This window comes from Acanthopagrus latus, chromosome 16 (genome assembly GCF_904848185.1).
Source record: "Acanthopagrus latus isolate v.2019 chromosome 16, fAcaLat1.1, whole genome shotgun sequence".
NCBI classification, from domain to species: Eukaryota; Metazoa; Chordata; class Actinopteri; order Spariformes; family Sparidae; genus Acanthopagrus; species Acanthopagrus latus.
Window position 1 is genome coordinate 12,147,310 of NC_051054.1, and position 17,890 is coordinate 12,165,199.

The following is a 17,890-nucleotide window of genomic DNA, read 5'->3' on the forward strand; positions in this document are numbered from 1 at the left end:
CCCTTTGCTGAAATGAACAAGAGAGGAAATGCTGAAATGTAACAAAGTCACAGCGAGAAAGGTCTGGTCCCCGACAAGGATGAATGAAACGATGAAAGGAACGAAAAGCTCAGTGGAAATATCTAATGTATTTGTCTGCCGCTCTATTCATCCACACCTTTATTCTGTTCTGAGGCGCATTCTCACAATATGAAGTGAGCCTCAAACTTTTATTACGGAGCCAAACCGCCGAAACCTCAAATGCATGTGTGTTGAAATATAATCTCCCCGCTCCGATATGGAGCAAAAAAAAAACAGAAAACTGACCATTTTGTTGCAGGGGCCAATTAAATAATGATTCCCATTGAAGGAGCGGGGATGATGGCAGGCCGAGGACAATACATAGGAAAGGCTCGGAGATCAGTTGAGGGTTTGTTTATAGATTTGGTTCCCACAAGCACTAGAGGGGCTCCCTTAACTTGACAGACCAAACAGATCAGGCGGAGAACAGAGCAGGCCCTGTCAATAGTGAGGATTATGGGAACGGCTGTTTGGCCTCCAACCATTTTTGCCCGCCAGAAGACACAAGAGGGCTCCAGTTTGATTCAGTTCCACTCTTACTGTCAAGTGTCTCTGGCGCTAACAGGCCCAGGCGCTCGCAGACAGACTGACAGAGATTTGGCGATTGACCTACTGAATCACAATGACTCAGACTGTTTTTTTTTTAGGGGTGTCATGATTCTCCAAAACCGCAAATATGAAATTCGATGTTTGATTTAAACATTCTCTTTCAGCACTGACAGCTCTGCCATTGTTAGACCATCAGATCTAGATATGTAAAGATCAACAGATCATTCCCTGACAGCTGTCATACATTTTTCAAATTCTTCTGTAAAAAGATAGGAGTGTCTTACAGCAACACTTGAGTATATTGTTGGTGGGTTTTTACAGGTTAGGGTAACGCAGGTTCAGTGACCCTTATGTCTTGTTGGGCCCAAAGCAAGAATTCTGAGCCGGCCTTTCAGACCAGCGAGAATCACAATCTTGTTATTATTACAATGAAAAATGCTAAATGATCAAATGACTTCAACCATGTCATATTATAAATGACATACATTATAAGTGTGTCGTCTTTGAAGTATTGTTTCTATCTTTGGATGCACACTGTATTCGTAGAGAATCGCCTATCTTTCTTTTGATTTTGAAAAAAACAAACTGAAAGCTATATCTTGATCAATTTTCGATATAGAACAGAAATGTTAACACCTCCATTATTTTTGGGGGGGTTCAGAAAAGATCATCACCTGCTTCTCTCACCACAAAAACATGCCTGGAAGTTGTCCTGATGGTCCCTTTGAAACATCCAGTGGTTACAAACTTAGAAATGTTGACATGCCATCTCAAGCAACTGTCTCTCTCAGTTAGCAGCCATCTCCCCTTGCTGTCACACCACCACCATCAGCTCATTTAATGTATACAAAATGGACAAGTATTGTAGAAATGCTGATATAATACATATAACATGCACAAATTTGACCGTGTGTTTTGCCTGAATTAGTATTCGGACATCATTTGCACAGTCAATCAACCTAAAGCATGTACTTAAACACGTATCATGACATTAACTTTACATGAATGTCATCACACCAGCGCTGGGAGCAGTTCTCCTTCATGCTTGGTTAGCTCCTGTAAATGTAAAGAAGAATGTATGCAATCATGTACCCAGCCTCCCCGACACCCTCTTTTATAAGTGCCGTCGCCCTAATCGCCAATATGTGCATTCATGGGCTGCAGAAAGATGGCGTCTCGCTGGTATTGTTCTGCTCCTCTGGGACCTGACTGGTATTGCTGTGCAGTTTAAGCCATTTCAGCCACAGCTATGATCTTAATTAGCTACACCTAAAGCCCATCTCTTCCCCAGACAACTCTAATTAAGCCCAGCGCCTTTCCCCAGCCAGAGCTCCTCTGCTGGCTAAAAGGGAGCCCACAATCTCTTGTCCGAGGATTACAACCTGGGATACATCACAGGCAATCATCTTCCCCCACAGCCCCAAAACCCTTGGTCGCTGCCCCCCACCCCCCCACCCCATCCTTGTTCCATGAAAGGCACAATACTATTTCCCCACTAATTTGCTGTGTGTGTATTAAACAGCCTCTTCACCCAAGTCAAAGAGGAGAATCCCTCTTACAGGAGCCTTAATAAGTCCAGGGCAGAGAGGCTAACCGTGTAGCAAAGAGCAGTCGCTCCTTTGTACGTGGCAGCAGTCGCTCAAGCTAAACGGCTTGTTATTAGCAGACGGGGGTGTAGCTTTTCTGCATTAGCTCGAGCTGTGTCTCTTGCCTCCTGCTTGTGAGGCTCCAACTTTGTGTGGACGCATTGAAAGGCGCGCTTTCTTAATTGGATAGTTCCCTTAACCCGGCGAGGATCTTTGATCCTTATTGTAAACTTTCATTGTTGTCCATCAGTCTTACGGCAGCTACTGCAATTGCCGGGTCTCATCTTAGCATCCTAAACTCCTTAGTGTTAGTATCAGCTCAAGCTCTTAGCGCTGGATAAGCCCTTGCTAATGTCATAATGGTGATGATTTGGCTGAGCCCTCCGGCGTTATGTCAATTCAGCCGAGGGAAGTAAGAGCCACAATTAACAGAAATTAGCTAAATGCTATTGAGTGGTTCTGCGTATTTGAGGGCAGGGCGCTGACCCTACCAACCCCACACTGTGTTGCCAATCAATTATATTTCTACTGCTGCGGGCCAACTTCATGATTGTGAGCAGAATCACTCAGTTGATTATCCAAGTAGCTGTTAGCGATAATCTGTGGGGTTTTGGATGCGTTTTGCCTCATCAACAGTTCACCCTCAACTGATATGAACACACTTGAATGCATGATGCAGACTTTGGCCCCATAATTACACGAATGCGAGTGCACCACACAGATACGTCTAACGCCAAACGTTTCAGCGTTGAAGGCAAACCGTCTCAACATTACAGTATTTAGAGCGTGGAACACAGTGGAAGATGTTATTGGCTGCTGAAACAGCTGAAATGACTCTGTGCACTCTCACTTTGAAGTTGCTTAACAGACTTGTGGGTCAGACCTCCTGAGGAGAGAGAAAGACTCAATTCATCAGGGTGAAAGGAGAATACTCTTCATGTCCAATCACTGGAGGGGGGCCTGAGGAAGAGCAAGTGTGTGTGAGGCTGGAAGAGCGACCGCTGCAGGAAAGACGGAGCAGAGAGGAGCCGAGGCGAGGAGGAGTGTGTGGGGATCTCCTGCGAGGAGGCCAGCCCTGGGTGGTTCTCACTGAAAGCCTATTTGTGGATGAAAGTGCAGCAGCCCTGGGGTCCACTCGCACAGAGAGACGAGGCCAGTGATTAAGGGGGCGCGAGGGCAGGACGGCCCTTTAATTTGGGGCTGCGGAGAGAGGAGGGGGGGGCCAGCGCTGGTGTATCTGTAGCCAGACAATGGCGATTACCTTCCTCTTTATCTGGCGGAGAGGGGGCTTTGAGAGAGCAATCTGAGGAGCGGAGGAAATGGCACGACACAGGATTAGTGGCACAACAGGACGGTAAATTAAATGTTGGAGATGAAAGAATGAGGCTCTGACATGCATCAATAGAGAGCATTTGCTGCATTCTAATAACAGCAGCCGAGGAGAAATACCTGTAGAGATTAGTGTGTGTGTGTGTGTGTGTGTGTGTGTGTGTGAGTGAGTGAGTGAGTGAGAGAGAGAGAGAGTGAGAGGGAGGAAAGATACACAATCATATAAATGACTTTGGTTGCCTCTCATCATGTGACAACCCTCGGCGGGGGGAACAAATAGGAAGGATGTGTTTGCGACCATGACTTTAACTGTTCCATAAGGTGTGTGTGAAAGAGAATTGGTGTTAGCAGGACTTACAAACACACTGAATATATACATTTGACTGCATCTGAGTCCGGTTTATCCATGCCACACCATTGTGTAGGACTCCTACCTGGTCAGGTGAGACTTAATGCTGGTTTTGCCCAGGTATCACTTCACTGGGTGAAACTTTTTGGAGTTTTCTTATTCTATTCTGACCCCTGAGGGTTGTGTATGAACATATGCAGAATGATATTTATAGGTAAATGATAAATAAATAAATACACAAATATACAACTTGTGCTTAAAAGTAGCCATGATTACATAAACAAACTTGATGAGATGTTAAAACGACAGTTTTCCAAATGTAACAGTGGATGGATTATTCCTATAGAATCATGTATTGTTAAAGACAGGACAAACTGTTATATAATGACACTCATCTGCTTGATCTTCCATTAGACAAAGTATGACAAGGTCTTTGGACATAATCACTTAGATACCTCTTTGTTGAAATTGGCAGATTAAACCTGAAAGTAGACAGATAAACTATGTGCACACAGGGATAAACAAAACAAGATACTTAAAAAAACAAACAAACAAACAAAAAAAAACAGTCTTAGCTATCCTGTTACAAATTACACTGGGGGTTGTCATTAACCTCATCATGCCAGTCCTGATGGACCATAGCCCTGAGTAAAGTTTAAATTTATTGTAACTAGATTCATATATCTACAGTTGATGTGCCATATATATATGCATTTGTGCTGAAGAAATATTTTAAACCTTTGGAGGTTTAGGGCTGCATGTGAAGACTGTATTTGAGTTCTGACTTTTGGAGGAACACTCTACTCACTCTGTGTTGATGGAGGGTCAGGGTTTCGTACATTTCTGGAGCTTCGGACCAAGCAGCATTCTCCTAAACCACTGAAGTAGATGGGGACTTAATGACTTAAATATATGATTGTTTTATATGTCATTATACAAGTCTCAGAAATCTAGATCTCATATTCATAGGAAAAGACTTTATGTCTTTTTTAAGCTTGTGCACCGACTATAGATGGCATGTACGCTTTTAGCTCAGCAGCGACAGTGAAGATTTCAGCTCAAAAGACTGTGTAAATATCAATTTTTAATCAATTTGTGATCTCAGAGTTTCAGAAGACTTGAATTACACTGGACGAGCTATATGGAGCCATTTTATGAAGCTCTAGAAATGTTTTTTTGGACTACAAAACTTCACCTGACCTCCATCAGCATGAGCGGTATATTAATATACAACATTTTTCATTTTTGGCTGAACTTTTCCATGTCAGAATTCTGTCTTCAAATTCAACACAATCATTTAAGCACACATTACACAATGCAGTTTGCTGTGTTTGTCTTTGCTGGCAACAACATTTTTTCTGAGACATTCTCTCACCATGTCTAACTTCCATACAGGAGGATTGGCACTATCACCTGGTCAGACAACTCACTCTTTACGTAACACTGACAAGCTGTGATGTAAGGAGGGCCTTAATTCAGGGTTGGTATTCATACAGAAGCCCAATGCAGGTGCCAAAACCCCCCAAAATCTAAAATGCATGCTCCTTATGCATGCTGCTCCATTTCCTTGCTGCCTAATTTGAATATGAGTGTGCGAGTGTGGGTATAAAATTATGAGGCTGGCACCTATCAATACAAACGTTGCACTGCATAAGGCGACATCCACGACACCTCCAGAGCGATCATCAGCAAGTCCCTGTTGACTCCCACATGACACCAAACACAGCGAAAGTCTCCTACGTAGCGCTGCACCTCGACTCAGCCCCCAACGTTTTAAAAATAATTCCGCATTCATAGACTCTTTTGCATAACTGCTCAGATAAGTTGATGTTTCTTAAAGTATCCACGGATGCAAAGAAGACCCAAACTAAACAGAGACTCGATGCACCTTCGAGACACTATTAAAAACTTCCAGGGAAAGTTATGTCTTCAGTTTCAGATTGCTGCAGTTCAGACAAACAAACAAAAAACAATATTCAAACACATTCCAGTCATCATTAGTGAAAAATCAGCATTCTCATTAGCGTCTAGCATTGTGACTGGCAGGTATTATAGATAAAAAGTGGGCAAATTAAAACAGAAAATGAATTACGTGGCGACGGAGTTATGAGGGGAGGGGATGGAAAGCGTCTGATGCACGAGCGACAGCTGACAGGGAGTGAGCGGGAGCAGGTCCCGAACGCAGGAACGATTCAATCAAAGAGTAGCTTTATCTAGGTTATTACTACACTGAAGCAGGATGATGAAGAGGAGGTTCGCCTTAATCTCAACCACAATGGAGGGGAACAAAGGCGTACTTACAAGCACTATCAGCCACAAATATCAAATCAGCTCTGGCTGCACCTAATCCTGCCAGACAGCATTGTTGATTCAGTGAACCTGCGGGTCAGAGACATACACGGCCATATGTGCAAAGAAGGAGCACACACCGATTCACGCTGGTACACGCGCACACACACACACACACACACACACAAGCACACCCATGTGCATGGACATTCATACAGATAGTGACAGTTAAGCTTTTATTAGGCGACAGCTACAACATGTGTCATGCTGTCACGTCCTGCCTTCAAATTGCTGTAAGCGGAAGTACAATTATCGTGTTAATTAATGTGGACGTATCACGAATGTTAGACTAGCAGTTTCAAAGAAGCCACCTGTATTCCAGAAATGATTTATTACACTTGCTTTCAAGCACCGCTAGTGCATATCTGATCCACAGTGTAGGATAACAGTGTGGGAAAACAGAGCCTCTTGGAAATGATGACGGCGATACACATGTTTGTGTTTGTAGCATCATCTGCGCACTCAGAGTGTGTGTTAGGACATGTCAGTATTTTAATTTGTACAGTGATATTTAGAAAGACACAAACGTCAATGCCACAACATTGGTAATACAACAATGGAAAAGAGAAACAAAGACAGCTGTTGAAAAGTTATCAAAGGAGATTCTATGAAAAGCAGTCGCGTTATCCTGCCTCGTTCATGGTATCTACTGTCACTAAGCAACCAACCCGAGTGTACAATATGATTGTTTATAACGGCATGCAGATGCCTGTACGTACATGAACGGCCCCGAGACATGGGTTTTCAGGTGTATTGTGCTGATGGAGATTATTTCTAAAATGGTGGAAAATTACATGTGCATATATGAACTTGGCCTAAATGAATGGGGAGAGAGCCATAACTTCAATTTCAGTGCTCAGCAGGGACATAAAAACTGCATGTATAGAATCATCAGCCAGATCTGATAAAGAAAAAAGAACAGCTTTAAAAGTTTGAAAACTTTGGCCCAAAGAAAGGTTTGAAATGCTTTTCTTCCCCAGGTGTATATTTCTACAACGCATGCAGATGGTTTCACAACGAGCCTGGATTGTTTGGATAACCTCAACTTCTTGGATAATCCTGTGCATTAACGTGACGTCCACCTCTTAAACGCTCACTCAAAGTACAGCTGCACTGGCACCAAATCGTGAATCTCAACTGTGCCCCCATGTCAGTGCATCGACATGACTGGCTGATATGCTTTGCTGTTTGGATGTTATAGCGGCTGACTGACTCGGAGAACAGGGGTGAGATACGTATCCTGAAACTGCATTTTTAATTCAAAATGCTCTAACTGAGTTTGTCTCCTCTCTTGAAATGTCTCTGATACCACATTCCCGGACAAAAGCCCCCCTCCTGATCTATGACACACCGTGTGACCTCTGAACTTCTCTACGCCCTCGTCCTCGGGGCCACTGTCCACAGTTACCGCAGCAGTGGTGGGAACGTCCTTGTTCAGGATGGCACTTGGCAGAGGGAAAAGGACACTGGCAACTTCATTATCCCACAATAACAGGCTAATTATTGTGTTTGTTAGCAACAAATCAGAGCACAACAGACTGCATGTCCCTGTCCTGTTTTGAGCATCTTAATTACTTACCCCCCCACACCCCCATCCTCTCTCTCTGTTGCCACTGCTGCTGTTGTTATTTAGCATATAAAAGGCAACAGCTAATTGTCTGGACTATAAATATTCGGCATGCAATTAGCGTCCTGGCCTGCCTCTGCGTTGTGTTATCACCTCGCCGTTTGGTACGTGGTGCAGACCGCACACTCAATTCTCCATATCTAATGGGAGTTTGATAGCAGCACAGAACCTTTGTTTCTAAGAACAAATGACAGGGAACGCCTCCCTGTCGTCTCGCCCCGCCACTTGGCTTTGAGGGAAGAGCACATCCACATCATGACTTGAGCGAGGGTGTGGGGGGGGACAGATTATACCTGTGGAAGGTGTGGTACAGTAGGAAAGGAAAGGCAAGTTTGTTTGCATGGCACGTTTACACACACAAAGCATGCTACATAATGTATTAAAATTTCAACAAAAAGAAAGAAAAACAGCATTAACATTTTTCATTTAAAGGGTCATGGTAGGAGCTGGCAATACAGAGACGGGCTGTGTATGACAGAGAATTAGATTAAAGGGAATTTTAATGTATTCTGGGAAAACACAAAACAAGGTAGACTCATATTTGAATGGTGCGAACAATCAGTCTTTCTGCTCTATAGTGTTGCAACAAAGAGAAAGTTCACACAGCTGTCAGTAACAACAAAGTCTGCTCTGCTATTGCGAGTTAAACACCAAAAAAGGAAACGTTTCCCACCGGCCTCAGGGAGAGAGAACAAGAGCAGGAGGAGTGGATGGAGGAAAAGAGGAGTCGAAACGGCAGGGTACACTCTCCTCCACCTCACCTAAAATCAAAGAAAAAGAGGGGTAGAGGAGAGGTGCTGAAGAGAGACAGCGGGGGTGGACGGGCCTTCACGGATGATTGCAGCCCAGTTTGAGCTGCTAAGGTGCAGACGTGAACTTCTTTCATCTCCCTTCAGGGTCAGTGTCCACGGAGGGAAGGGTCCTGTCATCCTGCTCTCACTTCCCCACAGCGAACTTCCCAGCTCCTCAAGATTCCCACCAAACAGAGCCATGGCACCCTGTGAAAGCTCAGCGAAACACAGCGGGACCAACATCACCCCAGAGCTGAGAGCAGGACTACGGGGCAGCGGAGAGCTGAGGCATCACATGGCCTGAGGCAGGTTAGAAAGAGGCCAATTTTTTTTTCCTGCTTTCACAGTAAGGGAGGCCATTATGAAGTTCAGGACGAGTCGAAATGTCGAGGGGGTCCACAGTAGAGCCAAAATGGATGATTGGATGGAGTACATGGCGTAAAAAGGGAGAGAAAACTGGTTGAAGCTTTGGATTTATTTTGTATTATACGTATAAATCAAAAGCGAACCCTTGAGACCATTCCTCAAAGTGCAGGAAACCAAAAATGATTAATGAATGACAACATAAAGCAGGTGGAGACTTGGCAGGGGGGAGAGAGGCGGAGAATGAGTAAGACTGACCCCCAGTCAGCGTGGAGGGGCCTACTGGAGCCTGGAGGCTCGTTAGAGGCAGGATCCTGAGGGCTCCTAATTGGGCCGGCCAGGGCCAGGCAGTCTGGGAGAGGGAGAGGGGAGTCAGTCTCAAGATCTGGGTTTTGGAGAGGAGGAAGATGGAGGGGGTGTGGGAGTTAATGGTGAAGGGGGCTTTCCAAGTCACATGAAAGTTTGTGGGGATGAATGTGCCATAATTAGATTAATAAGTAGCTTAATTTATCGCAGCAGAGGATATCAGCGGCTCCACATTAGAGGCAGGCCAGAAGATTAGCCTCGATCGGCGTTTCCAAAACACGATTAGCCCCCCGGCACAAAGACCAGGCTCTTTCACAGGTTCCTACCACAAGGGCTGGGATTAGAGAAACATGTTGAATAATCAGCAGTGCCCCTGCATGCTCCCCTCAAGTCTACACCGTGGCCAGGGGTGCAGTGCAACCCCTTTGCCTCCTCCCTGTCCTGCTCACAACACTTATCAATTAGACTATTACAGGGCCAATTAAAGTCAGGAGCAGCTCTGCTAACAACAGGTTCGCTTGTGCCACCCAGGTCTAGACACACACCTCCTGCATGTTCACTTCACTCACCCCTGCACCTGTAGGAAAATCAGTGTATGGGCAGTTTTTTTTTTACCCAGTGGCATTTGCTCACGAAGTCAAGCCCAGTCGATTAGCATCTTGGTGCGTGGAAGTCATTTGGATATCCCAAGAAGAGCCCCCTGGGGACACACAGCTTCATGGCTAATTGATTGTCCCTCCAATCTCCTCCAGAATGCCAATAAAGACCTCAGCATATGTTCACTGCAGTCCCGACCACCGGCCACATGCATCATGAATGCAGCACTCTCACTAAGCTTTAGATCCCTTGATCCTCTACAGCCTTCACATCCGGACTCTCGTTTGAAAAAAAAGAAAAAAAAGAAGAAGAAGAGAAAAAAAAAAAAGAAAAAGTGGGTGAAAAAAATAGATGGGCTTTGAGCCAAGACCTTTGCAGGAGGAGCCCATCTATCGCACAGAGGCTGCAGCTGTTAGCCATCACTTAATAGGGTGCTCAAGCCATATCTTGTGGATTTGTCAAACAGGAGCATATTTTTAAGAGGACACTTCACCAGTATTTGTGTCTCTTTACTTAGACAGTTAAAGAATCTCAAAGCACATGGAGAGGAGAAGCATCGCAGATAGGATGTTTATCATAAGCCAGACGGCGCATATCACTCTCTTTGGAAACATGGCACCTTTCTTGCACCACAGGAGCACATTTACAGCATCTAATGCCACTTCAGCTGCAGATAAGCTGTTCCTCACGTGGTTTATACCCCTCAGAATCATGGCATTGTAATAAATCCACCGAATATTCAGCGGAATCGATGCTACACCAACAAGAGGCCGCTTTGGGGCGACCACTGGAGCACATCTTGAAATCATGAATATGGACCCTCTTCCCCATGTTTATAAATCACACCAGTTGTCACCACCTTGTCAGGGAGGCGAGTCCTGTTTACCCTTGAAAAACCAGCAACTTTTACATTTCCCGCTGCCGTGCCGCCACTGCAGGCCAATTATCCTGTGTGACTATGCAGCGCCATGCGTTGGTGATAATGTGAGCAGAGTCAACATGTCCTACAGTCTGAGCTCGCTGGCAGGGGTTGGCCTCAGCAAGCCCCCAGCAGCCCTCCCTGCCACACAGGTCACTGCAGCAGGGCTCACCTCTGTTAGCTAAGCTGGAAGTAGTCTGTGGCTGGATCTGTGTGTATGTGTGAGAGTGTGTGCGGGCTAAAGTGTGGAAATTTGAATGGATCTAGCAAAATTTTGAGAAAATGTTTCTATTCTTCAATGTTTAAAGGTGCAATATGTAAGAATTGGCCATCTGTCAAAGCTCAACACACAACCAAAATAGCGGGCAGTATATAAACCAGAGTAACCACTAACTACTGATAACTGTAGCTGCTATTGACTGGTGGGCACAGTTAGCCATGCAGCTAGCAGCTCCACACTGGGAGTACGGAGAAGTACTTTGTGTATTACATGGCTAGTTGTTTAGCATGCTAACTTCAGTATCTCTGCAACACAGTACATGTTGTTGACATAATGTCAAAACTGTTTTGATTTTCAAACATATAATAGTATATTGAATATGTTCCAGGCTCCCGGTCTGGGCAGAGTCAGTTGATATGACAGCTAACTGAACTTACTAGCTAATAGCAGCCACAGTTAGCAGCAGTTAATGATTACTCTGGTGATATGCTCCTAAATTTGATGGGTGTCCAATTCTTACCACTTAATAAAGAACAGTATATAAACACATTACAAAGACGCTACATCAAAATGTCAGTGTAAATCTTACAGTATGATAATATAACATTTCCGGGGGGCATTCTGCCCCATAATAGGTAAAAGAGGTACATTATGCTACCACAAGGTGTGTATTTTGTACTTGAAATGTGGTATTTTCATGCCATGTAACTACTTCATAAGATCTCAACATAATCTTAGTTGATAATATAATGTAATATTTACAGTAAGCTATAAGTTCCCTAATGACATTATTCTCCTGAGGAATGTTATATTTTTACTTCAAAATAACTAAAGCATCCTGAAACAGGAGTATAGACAGTACTTGAAAGTATGTAAAACTTGTGTTTTTGTCCCAAGTGCGCTCTGGTGTCAGCAGTTTCTTATCCTCCATCTTTCCTTAACTCCTTTCTTTTCTCTGTCCAAATCTATCCTTAACTAAACCTTTAATACTTTCAAGCTCTTTATTCCTCTCTATTATATGAATTAGTGCTCAAAGCAGAAATCAAGCTTAGTCTGACTTTTTTTAAGGAGTATCTTGACCTTTGAAATCCCTCAGTGGTATCAGAGTTGTCTGGAGTTGAGGACAGCACTTACTCGGTTGGAGATATACCTGAGCGAAAGGTAGCAAGGAGAGAAAGTGACAGCTCAGAGACCTTGTCGAAACATTGTCAGTAACTTTTAAATCCCACTTTAAGTATGATTGAAATGAAAAGAAACCTCTTGCATGGATTACTCTGGTGTCTACATGTTAGCATTGATAACACATCAGGTCACGTTTGCCTGTGTTGCCGGCTTCACCAGCGGTCAGGCAGCCCTTTTCCAAAACCCTCGCCCCAGCATCACGGCCCAGCACTCCCTCTGCACTCTGCTTGTTAGATAGCAGCTGTTACACTCTTTCCCAGTGAAGCAATGTCTGTTGCTGAACAAACGAGGGAAAAACAAACAAACCCTGGGCTTGATCAGGCCATGTGCAGCGTGCGGCGTGTTGCGCGCCCTGCTCCGCTCTGCTAGCTACCCCGGCAGCTAGCCTTCGCCATGCACCAAATTAGAAAGCCTCGCCATCAGGCAGACAGCTGGCAGCCTTCCCCCGGGAATGCCAATTAAGTTTGTAAATCATTTAGACAACAAAACTGTACAAGAGAAAAAACATCCCATAGAGGCGGACGTCCCCACAACTCCCAGCAGTCCTCACCATGACCTGCGCAGTGCCCTCCCCCCCCCCCCCATCTGCAGCAGCCTCGGGAAACGCCACCTCCGAGCTCACACAAGCCCAAGAGATCAGCAAATATGCTCAGAGAAATACATGAATACCAAATCAAAGCCATTGATTTTGTCATGCTAATGTGTTGTTATAGCAAATTAAGATGTGATGTTTTATTAATAAGTTGGCGCCTTCTTCATCAGCTGAAGACTGGCGGCGCGGTCTTCTCCTACACACTCACATATTAATTGACAGCTCCGCAGCGTCGTGGTTCCGATCACTTATTCTGAATCCTCAAACCTGCCATTGTTGCCGTCTCGTGCCACACACGGTGTTGCAACAAACTGAACCGCGGAGGACAGCTTCAAACTTCAGCACGACGCCTGATCAAGTGTCCAAACTGGTAACCTGAGTTTTCTGGCCCTGAGGGGGAAGAAAGCTGGGTGAGGGATTAGAATAATACCTAAGTAGCTTTCTGAAAATTGAACCCTTGAGTAGGAAAAGGAATATGGTGGCCTTAGGCTAGAGTGTGACCCACGCTCTCCTGCTGAATGCTCGCGCCCAGACTTGTTGTTTGCTCATCCCGGCAGCCCACTCCACAGTTGTTCCTGTGTGACACACCGGGATGTGACAGACAGAGTGACAGCGTGAGTAACTAATTGAGACGGGATGCAAAAAACAAAGATCCTCTGAGCCTTAAGTAAAAAGGAAGTGGGAGAATGCCCTCATCTCCCAGCACCCCTCATACACACACACACACATACACGGAGCACTATCCCTGCTCAGGGCATCTCTATCAGTGTTAATTAGTTGAGCGATGATTAATATGGAGGCTAAATTAAGTTATTTCGTGTAATTGGTGTTTCCTTTGAAAGATCACTCATTGTGTCAATAAAACTATGAATTCCTCTAAGACAACACTGTCACAGCGAGAGGGGCGAGGTGACAGAGCCGGGAGACTGGAGATGAAGAGGCCCAGCTCTGAAGAACGTCGTCTGCAAATTATCAAGTTTCCCCCAGTACAGGCCCAGTTTATTCATTCATGACAGAGATTTTTCTTTCATCTCTTTCATTTTGAACCAAAATGTCCTCCCTCAGTTTCCTCTCTGACTAAAAATGATTCATAAATGTTCTCACAAATACGTGAGGTGTTCAAGTCACACCCACGCGTTTGGCATTTTCTGCTGCAGGTTGATTATGAATTGTCGCCAAGGTGTGCGTTTAGAGAAACTTACAGAGACAGCACACAAAAACATCTAGAAAACTTTAAAGACTTAAAAGTCATTGTTAAAAAAAAAATGTAATGTGAAATGTTGCATGTTATACCTTTAAACATAGAGATAATCCTCTACTGCATCATGCCATATGCTGCTGAAGTTTACTGTATCATAATGATGAATGTATGTTAGGGGTGGAGAAGAGTTCGGCCACTGGAGGCAGTGCAGCACAAAGACTCCGAATCTAACTTTCCAGTGTTTCTGCTCTCTCGTAAATCAAGAGCAGCAATCAGTAGATTAAACTGTTGCCATTGTCAGTGACTCTGTGCCTGATTTTTCCCCTCCCTCCCTCCCTCCCTCTCTCATCATCACCGCTATCAGATGACCTCCCCTCCACGGATGGCACGAGAGCAGACACTGACAGCTTCATAATTCTCCCGACAAACAGCTCAGTAAAGGATCACTTTGCCCTCGTGTTAACCGCCGGAGTGGATGTAAAAGGCACTGAGACCCAGGAAGGAAGCCAGAATTTAATTTCGGCAGGCTGTGTGCTCCATCTAGATATACTTTTATTAAGAAATGAAAGCTGGTAATTTTAGATACAAGCAGTTTAAATGCACAGAGAGCTAATAGAGTTCCATTTTAGAGAGGCCTTTTTCCTTTTTGGGGCTTTCAGAATCTAATCTCAGCCTATTGTCCGGATGGTCAGGGTGTCTAATCACCCTTAACCTTGCATCAGTGCCATAACCCCATCTTTTTCTCTTGCCCTCCAACAATTTAAACACCATTTTAACATAATAACGGGACTTTTAGCATCCTAGTGACTGCACCTTCTACCAGAATCACCACAACTAATGGGATCTAATCTATATAATAAGGGACATTAATATATATGCAAATCAGCCGAGGCTCCATCTCTCACGGGGGAGATAGACCCAGTTGGCATACACTTGTATCATTTCTGTCACATGTGTCACTTAGTTGTTAATTACTGTCAACATTCCTAAAATGCAAATATGTAGTTCTGCAAATACGGTGGCACATGTATCCTTAAGTAATAATGTTCTGGGGAGAAAAAAGGCCCCCTTCCCCCCTTGAAGGTCCAGCAGTGCTGGGGGAATTTGAAGCACTGGGGGTTGAGGGCTGCAGGTCGGCTGTTCAAAGCCACTCTGTGCATTGTTGGGTTGTAGGGGATTAGGTCTCTCCAGGCTGCAGAATTTGCTTTCTAATTAAAAGGGATAAGATGTAGAAAAATAGTGAGGGGCATTACTACTGTAGAAAAAGAAGGGAGGGGTGGGGGTGGAAAGGAGAAATGCTGAAAAGAGGGGATAGAAGTTTGTAGTGTCACCACTGGTGTTTGATCACAAGACTGAGCAAGAGTTACCAACCTCTTGTTCTGACTCGCACTGCCCACTTTTTCCCCTCCATGCTCCATCTCCAGCCTCTATCTCATTAACTCAACTCACACACACACACACACACACACACACACACACACACACACACACACTTTGAACCTCAAAACAAAGGCTAAACTGTCATGCTATTTTGCCTTTTTCGCTGTTATGTGATGGTGATAAACATGCATTATTATAAGAAGACCGAAAGTGTCGTGGTCTCCAAGTTTTTCTGTTCCGGGCTTTTTGTTCTCAACATTTAAAAGCTTGTGAAGCAGAATTAAACATCACTCAGTACATTACCCTGTTAGTAACAATAACAAGACAATAGCACTTAATCTATTGTGCGTAGTGGAAACAGCTGGGGAATTATTGATTTCATTAATACTTCAACAAAACAGATATTAATATAAGTGTGAAATGAAACTAGAGACATTTACTGAACTGCTGTATTTATTTACAATATGAAAACACTTAGATCAGTAGTGGTCAGCTGCCAGTTAGCGTAGCTTAGCATAAAGACCAAAAATAGAGGGAAACAGCAATTTTGTTGGTAACACGTTCTAATAACCAACATTAATAAATGGTGAATTGACAGTTAAATACACTTTAGTTAATAGCTATATTGTAAGGGTTTATCACTTTCAACTTACCATAAACAATGGCTTGATGAATGGTTGATAAAGCATTTAATTGTTTGCCACATTGGAATAACGATTCACTGAAGTTTAATTAACTATACTTATACTATTTATTAACGATGGTTACTATAAACTGTTACCCTGTTCTTAATCAAACCTGCCCTTCTCTGCCTGTAATAGGCCTGAAATTCGTAACCTAACCCCAACCCAATCTCACTCCTCATTCGAACCAACTAAAGCAACAAATCTGTCTACCACTCATAAACTTACATCTCGTATCTTGTTTGTTAATCGGGACGTCGTTTTGCATTGGGTCATGTTCGCATACAAGAAACTGTGAAGCACAGAACCTCCTCTAAACCCACAACGTGTTGTTTTTACACTTCTGGTAGGCAGATCCTCTTAACATTGGACAAAGGCTACCTTTTTACCCTGTTTCCAGTTTTTAAGCAAAAGTAAGCTAGCTGGCTGCTTGCTGTAGCTTCACTGTATAGACACAAGGATAGTGTCAATCTTCTCATCATACTTTCTGTCAGAGAGCTAATAACTGTATAAATATCTCTAAAACTATTATTTGATACTTTACTAATTTTGGTGGTGAACTATGGTTCATTTTGCACAACCACATTTATCCAACAACTACTACTAGATAGATTGCAGGTTACAATTTTACATGTAAAAACATGATTATCTAATGAAACATTTGTTATGATCACCACCTCAAAGCATTACAGCAGTAAAATGCCTCTTATGCATCCAAAAAGATAACGTAGAAGAATGTACTTTATTTTTACTTAAAGTACTTTTTTTCAATGTAATAGCTTGTAATAGAACAGTTTATGTTGTGATATTTGTACTTTTATTCATGTCAAAGCCCTAAATACTTTCATCAGCACAGATAAAATAACTAAAAGGGCAGGATCACTGATGAGCAGTATCGAGTTAAAGTGAAGTGTTAAGGATCTCCAGAATACTAAAACACTTCATTTGAGCCACTTATCTGTATAATACTGAACCCAGCAGGCTGCTCTGCGACCCAGCATGTGTTTTTATTTAACCCTTTCCTTCAGTGTCCATCCCTCCTGTAATCAGCATGCTGCTGTTTTGTTGCCTTGTCCTCCAGCAGGGGTCCAGCTCTCCCCAGGCACCTTACAAACGAAGCCTGGGTCTTAAAGCACTCACAGAGGCTTGCTTATTTTCCCCTGAGCCCTGGGAGGTTAACGACATGCCAACGACATGCCAGTGGAGAACAAGACCTCCGCCTCACCCCCCTCCTGCCTGCCCCCCACCACACACACACACACACCAGCATACATGCACTGAGGGGTTTTGTGGTTGTTCTGCACCAGCACAAACCCCTCTAAAACTTTCAAGCCCTGGAAACTCCATCTCAAACAGAGCTCATTTCTTGGTAGTGTCTGGTTATGGAAGCACGCCACCCCTTCCACCCACCCCACCACTACATCCTCTATTTTTACCAAGCTCCATGAAGCTCTCACCTTTTACTCCTAGGCAATCCGATCCTATTTGGTGTGTGTGACGAGGGCCATTCTCCATCACCTCACTGATCAAGAGCCCCCCTGTAAAGCGGGCCCAGGGATGAGCAGGTACAGATTTGGGGAGAAGAGGGAGTGGGCCATGTAGTGAAAGAATCTGCAGTGAGCCAAGGAGGAGATTAAACGGCGGCTAACCATCAGTGCCCCCCCCCACCACACACGCACACAAACCAGCCACCTTCCCCTTTCCTTCAACACTCCCCTCTACTTGACTGGTGTCCTGAGGGGGAGTACCAGGGGAAGGGAGGGGAGCAAGAAAGCAAGGGGGAGGCCAGTGGCACAGTGGTGGCTGA